The sequence below is a fragment of the Pleurodeles waltl genome, chromosome 4_1 (assembly GCF_031143425.1).
Source record: "Pleurodeles waltl isolate 20211129_DDA chromosome 4_1, aPleWal1.hap1.20221129, whole genome shotgun sequence".
NCBI classification, from domain to species: domain Eukaryota; kingdom Metazoa; phylum Chordata; class Amphibia; order Caudata; family Salamandridae; genus Pleurodeles; species Pleurodeles waltl.
In genome coordinates this window covers 283,258,944-283,272,528 of record NC_090442.1, presented here as the reverse complement: position 1 = coordinate 283,272,528, position 13,585 = coordinate 283,258,944, and the positions used below count along the sequence as shown (strand labels likewise).

At 43.6% G+C, this 13,585-nt stretch overlaps 1 protein-coding gene across 1 annotated transcript in view; it reads left to right on the top strand.

Annotated features, from left to right (window-relative positions):
- Positions 1–13,585, top strand: part of PTPRR (protein tyrosine phosphatase receptor type R) — a 697,768-nt gene that overhangs the window by 162,216 nt on the left and 521,967 nt on the right. The window lies entirely within an intron of this gene.

Below are 13,585 nucleotides of genomic sequence, written 5' to 3'. Positions count from 1 at the left end.
ACACCTAATCCCATTTGTGTCACTGACTGGAAGGAATACACAAACCCCGACCGCAGAGCCATTCACAATCATGTGACCCATGACAATGGTACCAATGGTTAGGACTAGAAAATGCTAAATCTAAAAATGACATTTTCAGAATTGGGACATAAAATGTGTTTTCACCATTAAAGAGGATTTTAAATTACAATTCATTTGAGACCAACTAGCATATCCCTGTCCAAATATAATAAGGTAACACAATGGTAGTCTATAGGAGAGGTAGACCGTACAGTAGTGAAAATCAAATTTAGGAGTTTTTCATTACCAGGACATGTAAACCTTAATCCTTCATGTCCTACTTTTTAAATACAGTACACCCTGCCCTATGAGCCTTTAGTGCATACTTTAGGTGTGACATATGCATAAAAAAGAAAGCTTTAGGCCTGGCGAAATGCTTATTTTGACAGGTTGATGTGACAGTTTACAACAGGCAACAGTGGCAGGCCTGAGACATGTTTTGCACAATGAGTGCTGCAGGACCACATTTAGCATTTAATTTACAGGCCAAGGGTACATGTAGTACCATTTACTAGCGACTTAAGAGTAAATTAAATGTGCAGATGAGGTATAAGCCGATTGCACCATCCTTTTGCAAGAGAGCCCAAGCACGTAGGCACTGGTTAGCAGTGAGTCCCAATGCCAAAAAAACAGGTTCAGCAACAAAAGGCAAATATCTCGAGGAGACCTTGAAAAAAGAGTCGGGTCCAGCAGAGGCACAAAGATGGAATGATTTTATTAGATGGGCAAAATCATATGACAACAATAAGTGTTGGTCTCACTTTGCATCCTTGGGTAGCTGGCCCTTTACAAAAAGAAGACTATGCCATTCCAGAGATGCATGGATTAATCATGCAACAATGTTATCCATGGATAATGACACACAAGACTGGAAAATAATAGACCCAAACATCTTCATCATTCAGATATCTGACATGATAATTATAGACAAAATCAAAATATTGTGCATCACGGGCACATGAATGCAGTAGAATTTCAGTCATCATCCATAAGTCAGCTGCCAAATTTTTGACTCGGCCCTTACAGTACTTTTCATATCTTGTTTGGAGAGTAATATCTGATTCAAGGAGAAGATCAATCCTTGGTTTTAGAAAAGGATATGAGACACTGGATAACATTTTCACAATAAACGTCTGTAACAAAGTGGATTTTTGATTGAGGTTTATGGAGTCCCCTAAGAAGAACAATGCCAAAAACTTCTTCAAATAAAGCACAGTTTCAATAATTTTAATCTGAGCTCAATCCCGTGGTAGCTATGCCTTAGCATAGGAAAATGTGTACAGTACTTAGCAGTAACAAAACAGTTCAAAAGTCAGAGCACAGCACAATAATAATCTCACAACCAACGTAGAAAATAGAGACCAATGTAATGGGTGAAATGAAACCTAAACAACATAAACCCAATAAGGGGACCCGAAGACATGAATTTCTAAAGATTTAAGGCAAAAAGCACTAAGGAAAAAGGAGAGGGACAATCAATAATTGCTGTTGGCAGTTGAGCGGGACCTGTGCATGATTCTGAAATGGAAGTCAAAATCCACCAGCGGGGCAAGGCTGCAGGCTGTATCCACTGAAATCCGTTAGAAGACAGATAACCACTTGATGAGGTCCACTAAAGTTGTTGGTATTGGCAGAAAAAACTCAGAGAGGGAAAAATTAAGATTTTGCAACTGCTAAAGTCCTCCCTTTGGGTGGATACTTTTTGCACCTTCGCCTGTCATGCTTTTACGTTCGAATTTAGCCTTCTATATGGATCTCAAAATCCTTCAGCGTGACAATCCTGAATCTGTATCTGACAAAGTTGCTTCGAAATCAGACATATTTGCCACAAATTCCCACTAACACTCCAGATGTTTGGCAGTCAAACATATTTTAAGTCCCAACTCTCAGAACCTCAGGGGCAGCACTTAGGCACCAGGACTCTCTCCAGTTCCAGTTGCTACTGGTCAGCTGAACACTCCAGGAAAGAGGCCACTTGCAGCTTGTTGTGTCTCATAAGTCACTTCTTAGTCCTGGGTATACATGGGAGTAGGTTCAGCCCATCAAGTCTCCATACAAATCTCAAATGGCAGGCCCATTCCTCTTCTGTTATTCTCTGATGGGCTGTGGGTGATGTGGCTTTGTAGGTTTCATTAGTCAGTGGGTGGGGGTGCTCCTAGACACTCCCTGACTGTGAGAAATCGCATCTTCTTTTTGCATGATCAACCCATCTTTTGTGGACTGCTATTTTTTGACTCTGCTAAGCAGGACCCAATGTGTGTGCTCTGTCCCCTCAAACATGTCAAAATTGGCTGACTCCTAAAGGGCATATTTAGATTTCCTATAAGGTCATAGTATATGGTGCCCCAAAATACACCAATGGCATGGAACGTTAAATATTACATGTGGACTACATCACTTCTGCCCCAGCCATGAGTGTGACAAAACAAACATAACTCAAGGTCTACCACTGTAGCCTGGCTGCGGCAGGTTCACAACTGCAAACCAACCTGTCACAATGACCCTTTCTGATAGGATAAAACATAAATTTTGAAAATTAATAAGTCACCTAATGCAGGCCATGTAGCTAAGAGGGAATTGTGCACAATATTTAAAAGTAGGACATGTATACATTTAAAGTTAACATGTCATTACAGTGACTAATGTCCAAAAGCTATTTTCACTGTATGAAGGTTAGCTGGCCCATAGAGAAACCCCGGGATACAAAATTAAAAAAGAATCGAACTATCTCAGGCTGTAGGACAGTTAAAAGAATGATTAAATGACTATAGAAGCCCAAGTTAATGATGAAGTGAAATTGTTGCTAAATATTAAGGAAAAGGAACGTTTAGAAAGTTACCTTTTCCATGTTCGAAGCTCCCAGATGTTAATTTGCATTAGACCGCCAACTGTCACTCAGCTGGTAAATAGCCAAGATGAGGTTTGAAAACTGTTCCCAGAGCAGAGACAATGGACCTAGGTGAGTGGAGATATTTTTGTTCCCAGTTTGGCTGTGTCAGGGAACTTAATTTACTTCAAAGCAGACTTCTCTGTCACAAGCAGATATCAGATAATACCTGAAAAAGGCACCTTCCTCTATCCTCCCAGTCAGACAGAAACCAATCCCAGTGGTAGTGGCGGGTGGGGGTTAAAACTGCCCCAGAACTGGTTTGGAGTGACAAACAAAGGAGGGGTTGCGCATTACCTTGACCACATTGCTGGGTGAGCACAAAATCTATGCACAAGGGGAAAAGTGTTTCTTCATCTCAGAGTTAGTGATTGAGGAACCTTGTGAGTTTGTTTGCAGTAGGGCACACAGGAATTATCAGGAATAACCCCTGCCCACAAGCTAGTGGCAGGCATAAATGTGGCACCCCTAGAAACCTTCTTCAGAGTACTCTGGGCAGGTGGAAAGACAAAAGGAGGACTGCACCTAATGTTTGAGACCTGTGAGAAGACCTGAAGGGATGGACCTGCTCTTATTTGTATCCAGGTCAAAGAAGTGTACTCCAAGGGGAAGATGGTTGGCCTCCTTTGTCGTGCAAGGACACACCAAGCTGCAAGAGGCCTTTTTCCTGAAGTGCCCAGCTGACAGTACCAACTGGAACTGACCTGGACAATTCTGGTGACCTCTGTTGGAGTGAGTTTTGAGTCCTTAAAATGCTGGCCCTGGCTGTCCCTGTGCTGAAGAAACAGGTTTCCCCTGCTTTGAGTTACTCCACAGCAGCAAATCTGATTCAGTAGGACCTCTGAGAAGGTATCTGGCCTTGCGTAGCCCTCGCTGAACACAGCCAGCAGCCTTGCCTTGCTGGAGGATACTGAGCTACAAAAAATAGATTTGAAGGTAAAAATGTTGACCAGACAAAGGCACCAAAAGTATTTAGCCTGCAAGAGGATTTGCCTGGGTGCAAACTTGGAATTTTCCCACTCTGAGCTTTTCTCACCAAAATCACCGGCTTCACTTGGATCTTGTCCAACACCTATTCGATTTTGTGGTGTACTCTTGATACAGCCTGCTGCCTTACCCTGCTGAAGAATTTTGACTTCTATGTTTGAGACTAAGGGCCTGATTTAGATCCTAAATCAGGTCCATAGTCCCAAGGTAAAATCTCTGACTCAGTCGAACCTGATTGGTGTACGCGACCCACGCTCCATTTCGGTAAGCCTGAAATCATGGCTAGGTCCTGATGTACTGCAGCCAGTTGAGCTAAGCTGCCATTTTGTGTTTTTAGAGCTATTTTTACCAAAAACGTTAAAAATTCATATCTCTGGTTCCCATTGTTTTGATGTCATTTTGTTCAATAAATTGTTCTCTATTTTTATAAAATGGAATTAGACTTTTATTGTGTTTAGACTTTTGAACTGTTTTAGTAGCTCTAAATAATTTCTCTTTAAGTTAAGCCTGCCTGCTCTGTGCCATAGCTACCAGAAGTGGAGCTCATGTTTAAATTATTGAAACCTTCCACTTGGCCTAATATGATAGAAAACCTTATTACTTGTGGTGGACCACTGCCCACCCCAATTATTATTAGACTTTCTCACACTAAACTATTAGAAAAACGTTGCCAGGGGTAAAACCTTCCCACCTTTGCAGCAAACTATACCACAGTGCACTATTCTGAGGAAAATTCAACATAGCAGACTCTTTCCGCCCCTGAAGGGACTTTGTGCATCAGCAGTCCCCTTTTTCTCACTGCAAACTATCCCACAGTGCACTATTCTGAGGAAAATAAAACATAACAGGATCTCTCTGCCCCCAAAGGGAATGTGTGCGTCAGCAGTCCCCTTTTCCTCCGCTAGACCAAGCTGGTTCTACTACTAGCTCCCCCTCTGGTGGGGTTGGTGTCTAGCAAGCCTAACTGGCTTCAGAGGGTTTGTGGAAGAAAGGGCTTCTCTTCCCCATGCCTCCTTTTACATTATCTATGCATGGGCATGTCTCACCCCGTTTCCTTTCACATTAACGCTGTTCCTGAATTGTCCCCCTTCTGCACTTCCTGAGCTAATAATTGTCACACACCTCACACTCAGGTCTTCCTGTGAAAAGGCCTATGATATTGCTTGTATTCTAGACGCAGCTTTCACGTAGTAAAGGGAAAGCATACTTTATAAATGTGTTTTACTGATTGAAATACTCTTATTTTGCTTTTTTTCCAATGTAAATATTTATATAGAAGTTTTTATTTGAATTCCTGGTTATAATGGTCTTATTTGATAAACAATGAGGATATTTGAATTTGAAGTTACAATTGTGTAACACACAAATGTTTTGGTATAACATTTTCTGAACCATTTATGTAGCAACTGAAAGGCAAGAGTTGACAAAATAGTACTTGAATAGTTTTTTATTCAAAGGGTTCCAGTGCACCGGATAATCAAATAGAGCCTGCATGGGGAAAATCTCTATATGTGGCAGCTGGTCTTCTACTACAGCAACTGAGTACAACTCTCCGCCGCCCTGGTAAATGGAGGGCCAGTCTCCATACTCTAAATAAGGGCTTTAATGTTCACAGAGGCTGGTCTGGCTGCCGTGAAATCCATTACCTAGACAGATATTCAGAGAGCAGGCAACTTTGGGCATAAGGACAGGCTCTTCAGCAGGTAGCACACAACAGAGCAGGCTCGGCTGGGGGTCAGTCTGGAGGCTGTCGGTCCACTATGCGTGGGGTTTAGTCTACTCTTGCTTGCATTGAACTAATAAGACTAAGATGTCTGAAATAAATGATTTGAGGGTGAAAAGATCAGGACTAAAGACAGTGTCCATAAGGACTTAGAATAGGTCGTCGGTCACCTTAAGTCACAGAATTGTTCTTTCCTTAGAAGGTGTAACATACACCTTGGGATTCAGGAGTAAGTCAAGCGTAATTTACGCCGACTCACAGAAAAATGTTTTTAAATCAGACGGAGAACTAACTAAACTCGAAGAATACGGTAAGCATTCTTTAAACTTATTTATTCATATGGGGATATAATAAGGTCACAATATGCAAACAATTAACCAAAATTATAGGAAGCGACTGTGGCCCTTTTAAGCCTGCTAGGACTGCTTACTAAGAAAAGATATTAGATTCGGTCATTCATTGTCGAATGTTAATCCAATAACACATGAAATATACTGATATTTTGTATATCTCAATTCATAACTCATTTTATGTGTGTACAAGGGACCATAGATTTTCAGATATATTCAGATATTTTTTTAATATAAAAAATAACCGGAGCTTGGTTCGGTCTCTAAAAAAAAAAAAAAAGTCCGGCAAGCGATTTCAGAAGCATAATCCATTCGCATCAGGTAATGCATTTCACATCCCTTGGCTGGAGGCTTTCTGCCGTGTGACAAAGATTCCACTTGACAAGTGCCTGTAGGAAAGCTCCGAATGTCACGGAAGGTGTTATATTGCATGTCACTGCCAGATAACAGGGCGGTGCGCATTGTGCCTAATCCACCCTTAAACTCAGAGGGTTGCTTCAGTGTGTTATTGAAAATCAAGACGACATAGTAATCTTCCTGAAGCAACTAGAGGAGGAAAAGAGCATTCACTAGCCACCAAGCCTGCAAACCATAAGAGAAAGAGGCCTCAGTATCCTAAGCGATGCTGTGGTAATATCAAAATGTGTTTTGCAAATTATACGTGTGCATTCATTCTCTAATTGAACAGTTTTACTCTGGTTAATATCCGCATGGCTCATCCCTGCACACGCTCTTCTTCATCTGGTATCGTTTTTTACAGAATACGGTCCCCCTATTCCAGAGTACCTTTCTGTGACCCTCAGATTTATTACTGCCAGTGTCAAGAATGCCACAGCATCGGAAATCACCCTGGCATCCAGAACCGAAGGTCCAGAGAGTCTCAACTTCAGGCTCAAAAGTTCAGCCGCAGATCTACATTCCAGAGCCGGCTACTGACGCGAGAGAGGCCCGTGAGTCCGGAAGACCCCTACACACAGGGCGTCCTTGGTACCCAGAGGGGATTGAAGAAGTACAGAGACACATCCTAGTGGAGACTTCCTTTTAAGTCGCTCACAGGACTGCCAATCATTGCTTGCCTCAATGTGGCTCTGTAGCTTATCATCCTGTTAGTCTAAAATATTTTATTCTGAAAGATATCTTGGCCTTGCAAAGCACAATTTGTTAATCAGCAGGTAGGATGAAGTTGTCTACTAGTTTTTGGGATATGTTGATAAGAATCACACCACAGCGTTTGGCGTTGGCTTTGTGGGACAAACTGGCTGTTTGGAACTACTTCTTTCTTTAACCTCTGTGCTTCCAGCCTGAAGAAGGAAGGCCAATGCAGCTAAATGCCACAAAGGTTAGAGAGCAACAGGCTGTGAAATACAGCTTCTTGTGTTGCTAGTGGCCACCACCATACTGCTTTCATGAGCACTGTGAGAAGACCTTTCTTAAGACACATGATGCACTTGAAAACAGAGGCACTATAAAAACATGATTGTTCCTCAAGCTACCTCCTCATCTATGGCACTAGGTTATTAGGTTGCATATGAGCATCACAACACTTGCTCTTTAGTTTCAACTGGTAGTGGTGTGTGTGCATCGATACCTCACTGCCAGGTGACTTGTTTTCTCTAGTTATGCCTATACCCTTTGCATTCTTTATATTCTCATGTGTGTGAGCAGATTTGTTTTCTATAAAGTACATCTCTCAGAATATGTTTGAGGGTAGTGGGCGGCAGTGATGAGATACTAGTAGTTTATGGGCCTGATTAGAGTTTGAAAGAGTAGCACCCATTGTGATGCTGAAGGACATTAAGACCACCTTCCTGTTGGTTGTCTGTTTGTCACATATATAGATGACTGCCAGCCCAGTGGTCATCTCTGTACCTTGAAAGGAACTGCCATCACAGCAGTTCCATTCAAGATACAAAGTTTGGTGGCCAGTCGTTGTCAATTTTGAGGGCCATTCATTAAACATTTATATATTTTTATTTTTTAGATACAAAACCCCACAGCAAGAAAACCATCAAATGCCCCCCACACACACAATGGAAGCTTCCTCCCGGGGATTAGGGAGTCAATATTGCCTTCTTCTGTTCCTCACCACCAGGGTTTTCCTGGTTGTAACAAACAGAAAAAAAGGCCATCCAACAATCTGCTCTAAACAGAGTGTGCAGTGTGAGCTTTACTCTAACAGCCCCTACTCCATTGGGGTGTCAGAGTAAGCTTTCTTTTGACAGGGCCAATAGGGGTTCTAATGATGGAAAGTTTATAGTCCAACCTTCTCTAAAAGAGGTAGTTGGACTCAGAAGATTGAGAGTTTGGTGGACGAGGTACTTCATGAAGTTTGCAAAGGAGTACCCTGCTTGCCAAACTCTAAATCAGCTTCCATGTTTTCACAGACATTCTTCCTTGCTGTACCAAAAGTACAGTTCAGGGGTCAGTAGACTATCACTGAAGAAAACTGTGTGAGGGTTGTAGTCATTCCTTCCAATAGGGATAAAACTGCAAAGCTACTGAGAGTACAAAAGGCTTTAGAGAAGTGTTCAGTGTTTAGCTGCAGAGTTCTCTTTCTGGTTTGAGCAACCCATTTAGGTTGAAGGTGTAAACAAATTTGTTCTGCCCAAAATGTCAAATAAATTTTCTTATACTGTAAAGGTTCTGCTGGTGGCTAATGGATCTTAAAGTACCAAGTACTGAGTGAGCATGTAAACTTGACTAAATGTTTGGGGCGGGGGGGTATGGGTGTTAAAGATTGCATGGTGCCCCAAAATGAGTTTTAACATTCAAAGCCAAGTAAGAAAGTTTGCTCTCTGACATAGAACAAATGGTAGGACAAACGTTACACCAAATGTATACATAGAGCTAAAGCATTAGCCAGAAAGCAACTTTTACCACTGTAACTGTGTTAATGTAAATTTACGATATTTGCAAAAGAACTGATGTAAAAGGGTAGGCTACACTTTTTTTCTATAAGGTTTGACCCCCTTAGTTGTCCCGAAGCAAAGAATTCACACATAAACAGTGTGGATGCCTCCTCAGCCAATCAGCTTGAATGTGCCCACTCAGAAGCAGAAAACCTTTAGTTCTTGTCATGGAACAGCTGTACCAAAGAGAGTTGTTTGGAGACAAATCACCCCACGCTGTCATCTGGTTGTTTTACCCCATAGGAGCGGGCAGAAACGGTCCCTCCCTTCATTGTGGTAAATGTGACTTTGTTTTCAGCAACTGAATGCCAACCGTGACACAGCTCCATGGTTTCTACTGTAGGCCTTTTGGGGAAAGGTTGAGTGGTGATGGGGTTCGTAACCACCTCACAGAGATGGAAGATGGCCCTTTATGTACTGAGAAACAAAATAAAAAAGGCAGAGCCACGGCTGGTGTCAGTCTGTCATGGTGGAAAAATGAACAAAGACTTGGGCTGAAAGAGGGTTGCCTGTGACTCCCAGCTTGCAGAGGGATAGGAGAAGAGAAACAAATATCCCTGACTTTATAAACTAAGGAGCACCACATGTGCCCACCTTTGGTTTAACAAATTCCTGTTTAGGACAGCAATGTGTCATACTCACCCAAAAAGCAGAGAGGCCATCACTATTCCTATGGATGTGCAAATGGGGTTTTATTCCCTAGACCCCTTGGCTTTCCCAAGGCCAAGTACGCACTATATATGCTCACCCCAGCCTTACGCCTACGGCTATTGGCTTTTTTTCAGGAACCTTCAACCTTTGGCTACAGGCTTTGCCATTTGCATCTTGAATCAGCTCTCGGAAGTATTTTAAACTTACCTTCTTACTGTTGGCTAATTGAGTGTATCCGTCTGCCTCCTTTGTAATGACTGAGGGACTATTTTACAACTGAAAAGTAAACTCTGTCATCACACATTTAATTCTTTATCCCAGCCATGCATTAGATACACAAAGTAATACTTGTTTTGAAATGTTTTACACTGCAATTAGAATTTTGTATTGCTGCTGTCAGCACTCAAATCCAAACTTCACACCTGTTGGTGTTGCCAATGTATGTTTTAATCTGGCACCCTATCTGGATTTACCCTAGCTTCCCAACCACTGTCGATATTGGCCCAGTGTTGGACTTTTTTCCTTATGCAGGGTCATCCCCAGTCTTTTTGTCTCCTATTTTTTATGACCTGTCGCTGTTGGCTCTAGGACTCTGGGCACTTTATCACTGCTAACCAGTGTTAAAGTGCAGTTGCCCTCCCCTCTAAAGTTGGTATGATTGGCTTATACATAATTGGCATATTTAATTTACCTGTAAGTCCCTTGTACAGTGGTATCTCTATACCCAGGGCCTGTAAATTAAATGCTACTAGTGTGGCTGCAGTGCTGCTTGCACCACCCACGGAAGTAGACTTTCAAACCTGTCTCATGCCTGCTAGCGCAGGGACAGTGTGCGCAGTTTTGTGCCACAGGGACTTTGCATCTAAATTTACTTGCCAGGCCCATAACTCCCCTTTTACTGCATGTAAGTCACCCCTAAGGTACGCCCTAGCTAGCCCTATGGGCAGGGTGCCATGTATGTAGAAGGCAAGACATGTGTCAGGTTGCGTGGCCTGTCCTGCTAGTGACAAACAGCCTAACTTGGTGTCTCACTGATGTGAGTGCTGTCTTCTCATAGGATTGCATTAGAAATGCCCTGCCTTATGTGTAAGGGGTATTGTCTGAATTATGAGGGGTAGCGTAGGCATGTTTGGATGGTTGTAATGGTGATAATAAATGCTGCTTACTGGTGCAAGTGGATTTTTTATTACTATTACAGAAATGCCACTTCTAGAAAGTGCACATTTCTCTGTGCTTATGACTCTGGTGTTTTGCAGCTTGACTCCAATCCACGTCTGGGCAGAGTGACAGTTGGGGCTTTGTGCATACTTTTCAGACAGCCTGTACACAGGGAGGGTGGAGGTGTCACAGAGGTGCATCTGCATACTGAACAGTCTTCCTGTGCTGAGAGAAGGGAGAGGCATTACCTACATTTGTAAAGGCTGTGCCCTGGCCTCACACAATACGGTTGTTTACCCCCAACTGATGTTTGGTGCTGGTGGAGGGAGGGGGCACTTCCAGTTGTAATTGGTTGGAACCTCCTCTTCCCCACCACTGTAAAACACTGTAAGGACTGAGTATAAGTACAGGGGAGTTTTCCCCACAATTTGGAGACTCTTGGAATCATTTTGGAACTGGACGTAAAAGGCTGGAAGGACTCACCAGGAACGGCCATGGACTGCTGCTCCTGTGCTGACCAGTGACCTGCTTGGTCACTGTAAGGACTTGCCACCTGCTTGCATCCCCTTTGTGCTGGCCTGTTGCTGGGCCCCTTTACCTGTGGGCTTGCTCCTTAATTTCTGCTCCCCAGGGGCAGGGTGCTGTGGCCCCTGACCCTTACAACATCGTGAAGCACGAGGAGTGCTTCAATACCTTGCCACACTAAGCGCTTTGGAAAGTGCTTTATCTTTTAGAGGCTTAAGCGCTTGATGAGGAAAAGCGCTGCCTCTGTTGCTGTTCTAGCGCTTCAAAAGCACTTTTATTGCTGTGGGAAAGATCACCACTGCAACCCGGGCCGTCTTGAATACAGCGCCAGAGTTGCGCCCTGGGGCACGAAGGAACCTGTCAAATTGGTTTTGGAGCTAGCGTGATCCTAGCGGTGCCCCAGGAGCAAGAATCGCTCCGAGGAGCGCCCCTGGTGCACCAGAAGGCCCTTTACTGGGCCCAGACGAGACGGGCAGGAGAGAAGGAAGCCTCTCCTTGCCCCACCGAGCCGAGGAGAAGTCTCTGTTGGACCGTGGGTGGGGCAGAAGCCTTGCCGCAGGCTCTCCTGCACCACTGGTTCCTTGTCTGGCCCCGTGTTGGCCAGTACCTGATCCTCGCACCGCCCCCCTCGTTGGAGGACAAGTGAAGGCCCGGGGGTGGCCCTCAATGATTGTGGGCTCCAGGAGGGGCCCGTCTTTGAAACGGAGGGGCTGTGTGCCCCCCCCTCCTCCTAGCTCTCTTCCCTGACTTTGGCCCCACCTCTTGAGGGCCAGTGGAGGCCCCGGGATGCCTCCAGTGATCGCGGGCCCTGGAGGGGCCCGTCAGGAGTACAGAGGGTATGCATGCCACCCCCTCTACTCCAGAGCTCACAAGAGGCCCCCGTTTTGCTCAGAGGAGCTCCGGGGGCCCCATTTTTCATTCTTCAGGCACTAGTGGTGCCTACATCAAATCAGGTACTCCCAAATGACAATATATATACAACATATGTTCTTTCTAAAGACTTTATTGACTTATATGTTGCCTACCTGTTTTTAGGTTTTCATATGTGTATGCAAATGTTCCTTTTATGGGCATAACATGCCAATATGTTTTTCTGACTTGCCATATGTTTTATAATGTTCCTAATATGGGTGTTTATGATATTCTTATGACAAGTAACTTGGTGTAATAATGTGTTTCCTGACTACTGCTTATGTTGCAGAATACTGAGTAACCTGTGTGTTATATGTGACTACTGCTAGTTTGCAGAGTAACTAATGTGTAACGTTCTGACAAGTGCTAAGGTAGCAGGATATTACTGATAGGTGGGTTTTGGTCTAATAATTGCGTTGTGTACAATACAGTATATTTTCATATAACTTGGTGTTGTGTTTCCTTTGTGGTGGGGATAGTGCGTCATGTGTGTTTTGTGTGCCGTGCAAATGCTTTACACATTGCCTCTGGGATAGGCCTGACTGCTCGTGCCGAGCTACCAAGGGGGTGAGCAGGGGTTATCTTGGACGTGTAACTCCCTTGCCCTGACTAGGGTGGGTGGGTTCTGCCTGGCTTAGGTGCATACCCTAGCCAACCAGAAACCCCATTTCTAACACCCAGTAGGTTGCATTTGTTAGAACTTACGGATAAACTCTTTTGCATTCACACAGATTTGAATAATAATAACAATAATAATAATAATAATAATAATAACTTTTATTTGCCGATGCTTCATACCATTGATCTGCAGTTTTAAGATCTGTAAATAACAGGTGACTGTTACCCAATGTATGTAGTAATTCACCAACTTTAGTAAGATGAAGGGTTGACTCTGTCTTTCAGGGATTCAAACTTGTGATCTTCAACTGACCTTCAGCTGATTGCATTTTGCAGTAGTGAGAGTTCGGATCACCAAGCCATTCTGCTGACTATGAAAATAAATATTTGTCAATTGGATTTTGGCTAGTTTGGAACTCTGGAGGAATCCCTACTGCTGCAATCTGCCTTGATAGGAAAAGAAGTTTCAGTGCCTGGCACATTGAAAGCAACTGATCTTGATCAGAAGGAGAGGAGGAAAGCTGACAATCCTGCATGGATGCCCACAAGCTGCTGCTATTCATGAAGGTACCTGGTAGGGTGACTAGCAACTACTGCTCTCAAACTACACTTCCCTTGTTTGAAGGAGAAGGAGGTATCAATCGCTATATGGCGCACTTGCCCCTATGACTGTGCAGGAGGCCTATGAACTGCTGCTGTTACCATTGTAATGCCTGGGTGTGGTGACTAAAAACTAGAATTTCTAGGCTGCACTTCCCATAATTGGAGGAAGAGGGGATGGCGAGCACTGTATAGCGCCCTTGTT